Below are 10,815 nucleotides of genomic sequence, written 5' to 3' on the forward strand. Positions count from 1 at the left end.
AAGGAAATTTGGCACTGAATAAATGTTGGCTACAGCAAACATGCGCTGCTGTACAGGCTGACAGAGACACTGTGATGCATTTCTTCAATGAGTGATGCTTACTTAATCTTTATTTCCATTTCCCAGTTTAAGGACACTTATCTCTACAGCATTACTTCAGTAGTTCACGCAGCCCCCTATAGAAGTCAGCGGAAGATGTAGTGATTGAAGTAATGGAGGTATCTTGGCCTGTACACACTTGGCAGAGGGAACGACAGCCTGGCCATGGAACACCTACCCCCAGCTCCATCTTGAGATTAGCGAGAGGCAGCAGTGATGCAGCGCTATGGAGCCTACAGCGCAGGGAAGGGACTTAATGCGTGGTATCTCTGATGTAGTGCTTGTGTGTTTTTCAGGTCTTTTCTATAATGTGCTTTCTGTATTGTCATAAACCCCTGGCACTTTTTGTCACTGTTACTCTATATTGTTTTGCATTACATTCATAAAGAAAATAAAACGAAAAATCTCTAATAGTGTGTGTCTCAATGGTTGTGTTTGTTCATACATCGATAAAAAACGTTTGGAAATACTATGAAAAGTAAAATGTAGATAACAAATAAGTAATCATAAGTTATTTCTGTGTCCTATTCTGTAAAAAATAAGAAATGATTAGTCCTACTTATTAAGTGGTCACTGAACAGTGTGCTCTCTGTCAAAAGCCAGCTTTTGGGCTCCTCTGCACAAGAGGGCTTTTGACCTCAGATGCTGTTGCCTGTGCAGCTGAAGGGAAATCAGACTGTCATCTGTGTGTTTTTCTATAAAACAAATGTGTATTATGCAAGTTTGTTGTGGTTGTTGAGGAGGAGGAGGAGGAGGAGGAGGACGACATGTAGTGTGTTGTTGAGGAGGAGAACTTTGTGAAGCCACTTGTTCAGTTGGCCCGTTGGTCTAGGAGTATGATTCTCACTTAGTGTGCGAGAGGTCCTGTGTTCAACTCCTGAACGAGCCCTAGGGCATGAAGCCGTCTGGTTTCGTGGCTGGTGACGGTAGTCTTCTTGGGGTTGCTTTCCTCTACCTGCTTTCGCATTATTGTTGATCTGCACTGTGAAGTGCTGTTAAATGAGTTTTGAATCATTTGGCTGAATCTGAGCAGATAACATAGCCCTAAACATTTCAGAATTCATCCTGCTGCTTTTGTCAAAAGTCAACCAGTTCTCTTGACAGCCATACATGCCCTTACCATAACACTACCTTCACCATGTTTCACAGATGAGGTGGTATGCTTCAGATCATGAGCAGTTCCTTCCCTTCTCCATACTCTTCTCTTCCCATCATTCTGGTACAAGTTGATCTTTGTCTCATCTGTACATAAGATGTTGTTCCAGAACTGTACAGGGTTCTTTAGATGTTTTTTGCCAAACTCTAATATGGTCTTCCCATTTCCTGTTTAAATACAGAGGGTTTACCACAAGATGTACTCTGGTGAAGTGTTCTCTTGATTGTTGACATTGACACAGATACGCCTACCTCCTGGAGGGTATTCTTGATCTAGCCAACTGTTGTGAAGGGGTTTTCCTCACCAGGGAAAAAATTCTGTCATCCACCACAGTTGTTTTCCGTGGTGTTCCTGGCCTTTTGGTGTTCCTGCGCTCACCAGTACGTTCTTATTAGTGGATTTGGCCACACCTAATGTTTTTGCTCTCTGATTGGTTTGTTTTGATATCTAAGGCAAAACACCCCAAGAACAAGCAGGATCTAAAGACAGCTGTAGTGCAGGCCTGGCATAGCATCACCAGGGAAGAAACCCAGCATCTGGTGATGTCTATGGGTTCCAGACTTCAGGCAGTCATTGACTGCAAAGGATTTGCAACTGATAGGGAGAAATTTTACTCCCTCAATAAACAGGCGGACAAGGAATACTCAGGACCCGATTTAACTGAAATAATACCAAAATAGTTTATTCAGCTACAACTAAGTGCTCTGGAGATGGTCAGTCAGCAAGACACATCTAAGGTTTTTCTAAAGAACATGCTATCATATACAAGATGACTCCCTTTGGTTGCTGGGCAACTGGATGACGTCAATGATGTACACCAAACTTGATCACAGACTTCTCCTTTGTCTTCTGTTTTCTCTATAGCCTTGGATGAAAAGGTTTTTCTAAAAATCAGCTACACAGAACTACTGCACCTGTCCTCTGCGGAGCAATACACAAAGCTTAAATTCATACATGGGTTACACAATCTTACTGCAACAATGGTGCAAATATATTTGGCATTCGGACAGGCCACTGTCCCGCATCACAACCAAGTATTGAAACTCACAATTTAATTAATGATTATGTTAGTTTGTCCAAATACTTTTGAGCCCCTAAAATTGGGGGGACCACATAAAAATTGGTTTAATTCCTACACCATTCACCCGATTTGGATGTAACTACCCTCCAATTAAAGATGAAAGTCTACACTTAAAGCACATCTTGATTGTTTCCTTTCCAATCCATTGTGATGGTGTACAGAGCCAAATTGACAATTGGGTCTGTCCAAATATTTATGGACCGGACTGTATACCTGTAATGAAGGACTGCCATGGCGGGGAACCCAGGTGCGGAGTGAGAGGTGGTCAGAAACAGGCTGTGGTCAATGCCGGCAAACCGTAATGTCCAGGGAAATCCACAAGTCCTGGTCGATAAGACAAGCAGGGGGTCAATGATCAGGCAAACAGGCTGGTAGGGAGAATACGGGAATTGGTGGAGGAACACGTGGAGGTTGTAAACAATCAATAACAAAAGGATACAAGACTTAGCAGTGAATTAAAGTCACAGAGGGGTTTATATGTGTAGCAGAGAGGAGCAGAGGACGGTGAAGGAGGGTGCTGGTCCAATGGGAGTTCGAGGATGATAGAACAAGTGCACATGGTGCCGAGGAATGTTAAGTGGCTGATTGCTGGGGAATGTGAGGGTTTAGAATTCCGGTGATGCTGACCTCTGCAGGGGAGCTTGTGAATTGCGGGATGTGTGGGATACAACAGTGACAATACCACTTGTTATTGTGTGTTTGAGTTTACTTGCATGGATTGTCTATTCATGTCAATATTAAAATTCCAAAGCATAACATTTATTCACAACATGCTTTAGTGTTAAATGTTTGATATGGCAGCACATATAAAGGTGTATACAGCTCTGGAAAAAATTAAGAGACCAGTGCACAATTATCAGTTTCTCTGGTTTTACTATTTATAGGTATATGTTTTGGTAAAATGAACATTTTTGTTTTATTCTATAAACTGCTGAAAACATTTTTCCCAAATTCCAAATAAAAATATTGTCATTTAGAGCATTTATTTGCAGAAATTTACAACTGGACAAAATTACAAAAAAGATGCAGTGTTGTCAGACCTCAAATAATGCAAAGAAAATAAGTTCATATTAATTTTTAAACAACATAATACTAATGTTTTAACTTACAAAGTGTTCAGAAATTAATATTTGGTGATTTTCAATCAAAGCATTCATGCGTCTTGGCATGCTCTCCACCAGTCTTTCACATCGCTGTTGGGTGACTTTATGCCACTCCTGGCGCACAAATTCAAGCAACTCGGCTTTGATTGATGGCTTGTGACCATCCATCTTCCATCCATCACATTCCAGAGGTTTTCAATGGGGTTCAGGTCTGGAGATTGGGCTGGCCATAACAGGGTCTTGATCTGGTGGTCCTCCATCCACACCTTGATTGACCTGGCAGTGTGGTGGCATGGTGGTTAGCACTGCTGCCTCACCGGTACAGGGGTCTGGGGTTTGAGTCCTGGCTTGGGGGCTTGTCTGTGTGGAGTTCACATGATCTACCTCTGTGTGGGTTTCCTATGGGCACTTCAGTTACCAGTTCTGTGAGAAGAGTGCAAATCTAAACAAACAAGAAGGTTCTTGAGTTTCAACTTCACTGCTGCAACTGGTCTGTAATTCTGTGAGGCAAGAATGATAAAAATAAAATCTGTAACCTTTGTAAGGTATGCATATTCCATGTTTTTACTGGTAATGGATTTTATGTAATTACAGTCACTGACTCCCTCAGCTGTGCTTGGGTGGCCTTCTTCTCCTCAGTCCTCATCCTCCTCAATCTCTCTGCAGAATTTGACACTGTCGATCACTCCATCCTCCTCTCCTGCCTCGCTGACCTTGGAATCTCTGAACTGCTCTCACCTGGTTCTACTCCTACCTCAGCGACGGGACCTACCAAGTGACATGGCGAGGTTCCTCATCCACGCCCCAACCTCTCCTCACAGGTGTAACCCAAGGCTCCATTCTGGGTCCCCTCTTGTCCTCTCTCTACACTCACTCCCTGGGCCCCCTCATTGCATCCCATGGTTTCTCTTACCATTTTTACACAGATGATGCCCAGATCTTCCTGTCTTTTCCCTCCTCCGACATTCTCATCCCCTCTTGCATCTCTTCCTGCTTGTCTGCTATCTCTGCCTGGATGCACTCACACCACCTCAAGCTCAACCTCTCCAAATCTTTTTTACATTCCGTTAATTCCTTTAGAAATCAGGATAAATTGGGTAAAACCAGAAAAGCATCTAATTAATTCTCATTCAGGAGTCAACATAAAAAACAGAAAAGAAACAGAAAACCATCCTGAGGTTCTGTGACACCGAAGAAGGTTTCCTACTGTTCACAGAGAAAGGGGAGCAATTGCTTGCCCCAGTGGAGGACCTTCTACGGCAGATGGGATTGAAGACTGTGGAGGAGATCGAACAGCTTCTCCCTGTAGTAGCAGACATAACTATCCAAAGTAAAAAAAAAATGCAATCAATCTATTGCAATTAGCAATGAGGAGTAGCATTTAGTGCTATTGTTTGGCTCCAAACCAGAAGCCTATTGGATGATGTGTTATTTTAAATAAGTATGTATAATATAAAAATAGTAACAGACTGATTTGTTTTTTTGTATACACGTATTTTACTGTTTTAGTTTTTAATTTACTTTTTTTTAATTAAGTTAATTACATGCAATTAAATGTGTGTGTATATATATGTTTCCAATTTTGTTTACTTTTTAACAAAATTAAAGTGTTCCGAAGCCCAACCCTGCAGCAACACCAGTCTATCACAAGGCAACTCTAATTATCTCTAATTAAGGACACAAGTCTAACACAGGGTAACTCTAATTCTAATGTTTGTTATATTTCTTTTTGATAATTTTCAAGATAAGAAAATGTACAAACAAATGATATATGCCAATATTCAGTAAATAATTATCCATTAAGTTTAATCTGAGGATTTTTACAGCTTTTCTTCTACCCCCAAAATTCCAACTCCTGTTACAACTTTGGTAGAAACATAGTATACATACCAGCCAATTAATTCCCTATATTATCCTTATCTAATAGCCTTAGCTTATTTTCCTTAAACACCTTTTTCAAATCGTTTAACGTTTCGATTATTTTCAAAAACTACTACTAGTAGCTTACTACTGTTAACAATAACTTACATGTACTTATAGTAACTTACATACTGTAGCATTGGGGGGGCATTTTATTGGTTATTATGAATTATTATTTATTATTTTGTTTTGTAAGGATAAGGGTGTCTGCCAAGAGATAAATAATAATAATAATTTAATTATTGAAACAGCGATACACAGCAGACCGACACTGTACACACTGCCGGTTTTTCTGCCGCTCACGCTTGGCTGCCTGAAGAGCTGGAGTCTCTGGCCTGCGCCCCCTCCTCCCCTGTCTGCTGGCCAGGAGCCGTAAGTGTCCATCCTCATTTCTGATGCCAATGTAGTATTTTCAGCGGGGGAAAACAAGTAGCCCACAAATCGTTTGCTTACTTGCTGCTAGATTTATTGAAGAAAAAAACTAAAAAAACTAAGAAAAAACTAAGCGCCTCTTGCCCAGAAGAAGTTCACACAGTTCCAGGTGTTGCTCCGCACACGTGGTCACCAACTCTAAAACCCCTGCACACACCCTAATAAACCCCAGCTACCTTACCTAAATTAGCATAACACATTTTTAAATAAATTAAACTGAGCACTTTATCTCCGTTGTTACACATACATAGTATTAATAATTATACTGTTCTTACCATATGTAAATCCTGCAATAAATCATTCCCCAGCGTGAAGTAATTTTCACAAAACGAAATCCAAATATAAATTTTTGCTAGTCTTTAGATGTGCCCAGCAAATGTAGTCTGTAACTCTAAGTTAAAACTTTAATAACACTCATGTATTACAATCAAACTTGAAAAATAGGGCATCCAAAACAGGAATGTCACAAAATGTTGTATCACTATATTAAAATAATATCATATGAAAGCTGTTGGGACTGAGGGACGGAAGCTCAGTTCGTTAGCTTTGCCCCTCATATTAGGAATTGGGGGTGCACAAAATGTACTAATTTATGTTTAATCTTAATTGTAAACTACTGTAAATAAATGAATAAACATATCAAGATGGCTTCCTTTGATCTACTGGCAGAGGTCTGGTCTCATAGTTCTCAAAGCAACTGTTGATCAATAATGATGAGGTGACCTCTCCAGCCACAGATTAGCCACAGAAATCTTGAAGGAGATGCTGGGAGTGTCAGAACAGCCTTGCTAAAATTTGCTTGCTTGACAATTAATACAATTGGCTCTGTTGACATGTTTTTCAATCATTAATATAAAACATTATACAGTTTATACAAAACATTAATACCGGCTCTTCAAAAAGTTTTACATTTATATTTATAAATGTTATTTTGTATACTGGTAAGTTAGCCTTGATTGGTCTTTGTTCACATATTTTTCTTTTTAAGCTGTCAAAAGCAAAATATTCCATACCTCTGTTTTGGATAGCGTACAGTTGCTAATAATAATACAAACCATACATTTCATTACAATAACACACACACATATATATTAAGGCTGTCAGTCCATTCAAATATTTGATCGGTTAATCAATGGGCAATTGCTGATTAATCGGGCACTTATTAAAATAAAAACAACGCTGTAACATTAATGGTAAAATATATATATATAGGAATATATATTTAAAAAACACCAAATCATTATAATAAGCAAACTAAATTATAATTGCTACAGCAAATGGGTGCTCACAAATTATACTGTAAACTACACTGCTCTTGTAAGAAAAGCATTGCATGCAAATGAAACAGAAAACCTTTCCTTGTCTTCAATATTTTCTTACAAATCGAGTTTGAATCCAAAGTTTAGTTTCCCATTAGCGGCTTGTGACCCTGTAGATTGTGTGCTGATACTGTACACGTGATGTGATCTTTTGCATGATATGCCTTTATAATTTAACTCTAGAAGTGCACGGCTGGTCAGTTTGACTGATTTAATTTGAATTACTATGTGTTCCTGAATACACTATGGATACCAATTCCTGACTTTTCCTAAATATATGTATTAAATATGCCTACAGCATTTTAGCTGCATAAACGCAAATAAAGTTTTTTATTTGATCATTATTATACTATAGTTTTGGCTCTTGTAGGTAGTTTGAAATGTCGGTGCTTCTAGTGTGTACTGTATAATAGCCAGTCATTATAATAGACATTTTTAATTTGTTTAAATCTGCTTGATATATGATCTTTTAAGAACTATACTGTGATGATTATATATATATATATATATATATATATATATATATATATATATATATATATATATATATATATATATATAATATACTGTGTCATTTATGTTGTTGTAACTTACCATTACATATAGTGTGCCTTCCAGATGTATGCATACCCCTGATTCAATGTAACAAAAATAGTTTTAGCAAAGAAAAGAGAACAATGATGTTTTTTGTTTGTTTTTGTTTTGTTTAAATACATGCACACATGAAACAATGTAGGACTATCAGTGTTAGATATCGCAAAAATATTAAAGTACAAGTTTTGAACAAATATGCAAATATGTTTTTGCGAAGTACAGTACTGAAACTAGTATTGCTTTCATTAATTTCTGCAACAAATGCTGAGTGTACACTTGCATAGATGTGAGTGAAGCCATCTTCTTTTTGCCAATGTACAGCATGGCAGAAGCTGCCATAACTAAATATTCCTATACATATTTACACTCTTGATCTTGCTTTTCTCTTTCAAAACTCAAAACTTCACCATGTAGTCTCGCTCCTAAACACCCTTTATATAGCATGCAATTGCATCACGATTTAATCTGTATTCACCTGATTAAATCATGCAATTTCATGCATTCGGATTTCATGAAATCCAACGAAATTGAACACATTCGGATTCCATAGAAATTTCATAGTGTATCACAAAGCTCTTTACAAGAAAATATAGTTAATTAAATATTAAAACTACAATTAAGATAGACAATAAAACAATACAATTATACTATAGTACTTACTACAGTAGTACAACAAATACTGTAGGACACTGTTGTATACCACACTAAACTTTTATACTATGGTATACTGAATAATGTGTGACATACGATAGTACACTGTTATACTATAGTATACTCTTGTTACGTGATATACTATAGTATCTTGTAATGTACTATAGTGCCTCCTACGGTACTTAGACAAATATTGAACTACCCTGTTGTATACTATAGTTTACTGTAGTACCTTGTGATGTACTATAGTACTTAATATATTACATGTACACTGAAACATACTGCTTACTGTACTTCCACAATGTTTCTCATGGAACTTTAGCATTCTAGTTATAAATAATATCATCATTATTATTATGCTTTTACTTTGTATTGCCTACAGGTCTTACACATACTAGTACAGACTGTTACCGAGGGTCTGGTGGAGAGAAAATGGCCACCTATTCCTTAAGAAAATCATATTAATAAATATATCTTCACTTCAGACATTTGTGACATTGCTATATTTAAAACAATTTATACAAATAACAGAATTAAGATAAAATTGTGGTGCAGTTCCCCTTAAAGTTTAAGCAAAATTTATTTTAGCAAATACATTGTTTATTCATTACTTGAATCGCTTCACATTACATAAATAAATGAATAAATGTAGTAGTGTTGACATAAAAAAATGTCCATTTGAACATGTATTTATGTATTAATGTATTGATTATTTTCACTGTAATTAAACTTTAAAACAAATTCGCAGTGAAAATAATAAATAAATGTTGAAATAAATAAATACATGTTCTAATAAATACATGGAGATTTATTTATTATTGTATTTAATTCAAAATCTGTTTATTTATCCATCTATTTATTTCCACATTAATTCATGTATTTATTATTTTCTCCATGTATTTATTTTTAATTTTGTCATGGATAGTATGGAGGATAATTTGTGCCAAAATGTAAAAAAAAAAACCAACAATGTATAAATAAATAAATAAATATGTAGATAGTAAAGACGTTAATTCCGTTCGGAACTTAAAATGGTGTCCAGACTGTTCCTATTGCACAGACCTCCTGATGTGCCTTGTCCTAATGGATAATTTCTGTAATGGATAATTTAATCGCTGGCTCTATAGAGTTGAACATAAGACAACATACGGACATACGGACATACTCGGTCAGGCGCAATAGTAAAAACTAATTGGAGCTATTTGCTCCTTAGTGATATACTTTGCTTTTCCAGCTGTAAATATATATAACGCATACATCAGAAATCAACGTGATAACTATATGAAACACCAGGTATGCAACTAAATAAGCTTGAGAAGGTAAATGGAAAAATGGAGAGCAGCAGCAATCTAAAGCTACTTAAATGGTTAGATTGTGTTTTAAAGTACACAAAATGAAACTTAGAGAATAAACTGTTTACTACTATATTATGATATTAGAAGTATTGATGGTACTACTAATGTAATTAAATTGATACATTTCAATCAAATAAGTGTAGTTGGTTTATTGAGATTGAAATGGCTTGTTCCTTAAAATATTAGACCACAAGAGGGGGAACTTGACCTTGAATACTCTACTTACCAAAACCTTTAAGCAACAATTGTTGTCAACATGTGTCTTCATCTGATTCATATTTTTATGAGTCTGAAGCCATACATTTCTCGACTCCAAGCACCTGGAAGCCTCAAAAGTTGGGGGCCAAGCAACGAAGTTGCTGGAACCCTATTGTTATTGTTAGGATTATTATTTTTCCGCAGTATCTTTTCAAAAGCCTATAAAAACCAACGCTTGATGAAAACTCATGAAACTTCATACAGTGATAGATGGCTATGTAGTACTATGCCATATTCAATATGGAGGCCATATGTCACATGGTCTGGTGGCCATAGTGGCTTAAGTGACACATTTTGGAAAATATACAAAAATCTTCTTCTCCGAAACCGCAGACGGGACAGATGTGAAACTTGGTGTGTGATGTTATGTTATGGCCTAAATTCAGATTTGTTCAAAACAAGTCAATAAGTCATATTGTTTGGCAGCCATATTGGATTGGCCAAGAATCTTCAAAGATCTTCATCTCCGAAATGGTTGGTCTGATTGATATGAAATTTTGTACACGTGACCTTGGCTAGCTCCTCTATCAGATTTGTTCAAGGCAAGTTGATTGAGAAAACAAAATGGCCGCCATGAGCCAATCAAATTTCAGAGATGGTCAAGTTGCAAATAAATGCATATGGTGCAGTATGGAACTATGTTAGAATGTATTGGACTGATTGTTACTTGACAGAATTGATCCCATAAGCAATGTGGTGGTCACTGGTCATTATTATTATTATTATACTTATTTTTTCTTCTCTTCCACCAGAATATGTTCAAATGCCTATAACTTTTGAACCGCAGTCTAAAAAGTCACCAGACTTTGAATGGATGTAGGGGTCTATGGCATGGTCACTAGATCGC

This window comes from Amia ocellicauda, chromosome 2, assembly GCF_036373705.1.
Source record: "Amia ocellicauda isolate fAmiCal2 chromosome 2, fAmiCal2.hap1, whole genome shotgun sequence".
Lineage (NCBI taxonomy): Eukaryota > Metazoa > Chordata > Actinopteri > Amiiformes > Amiidae > Amia > Amia ocellicauda.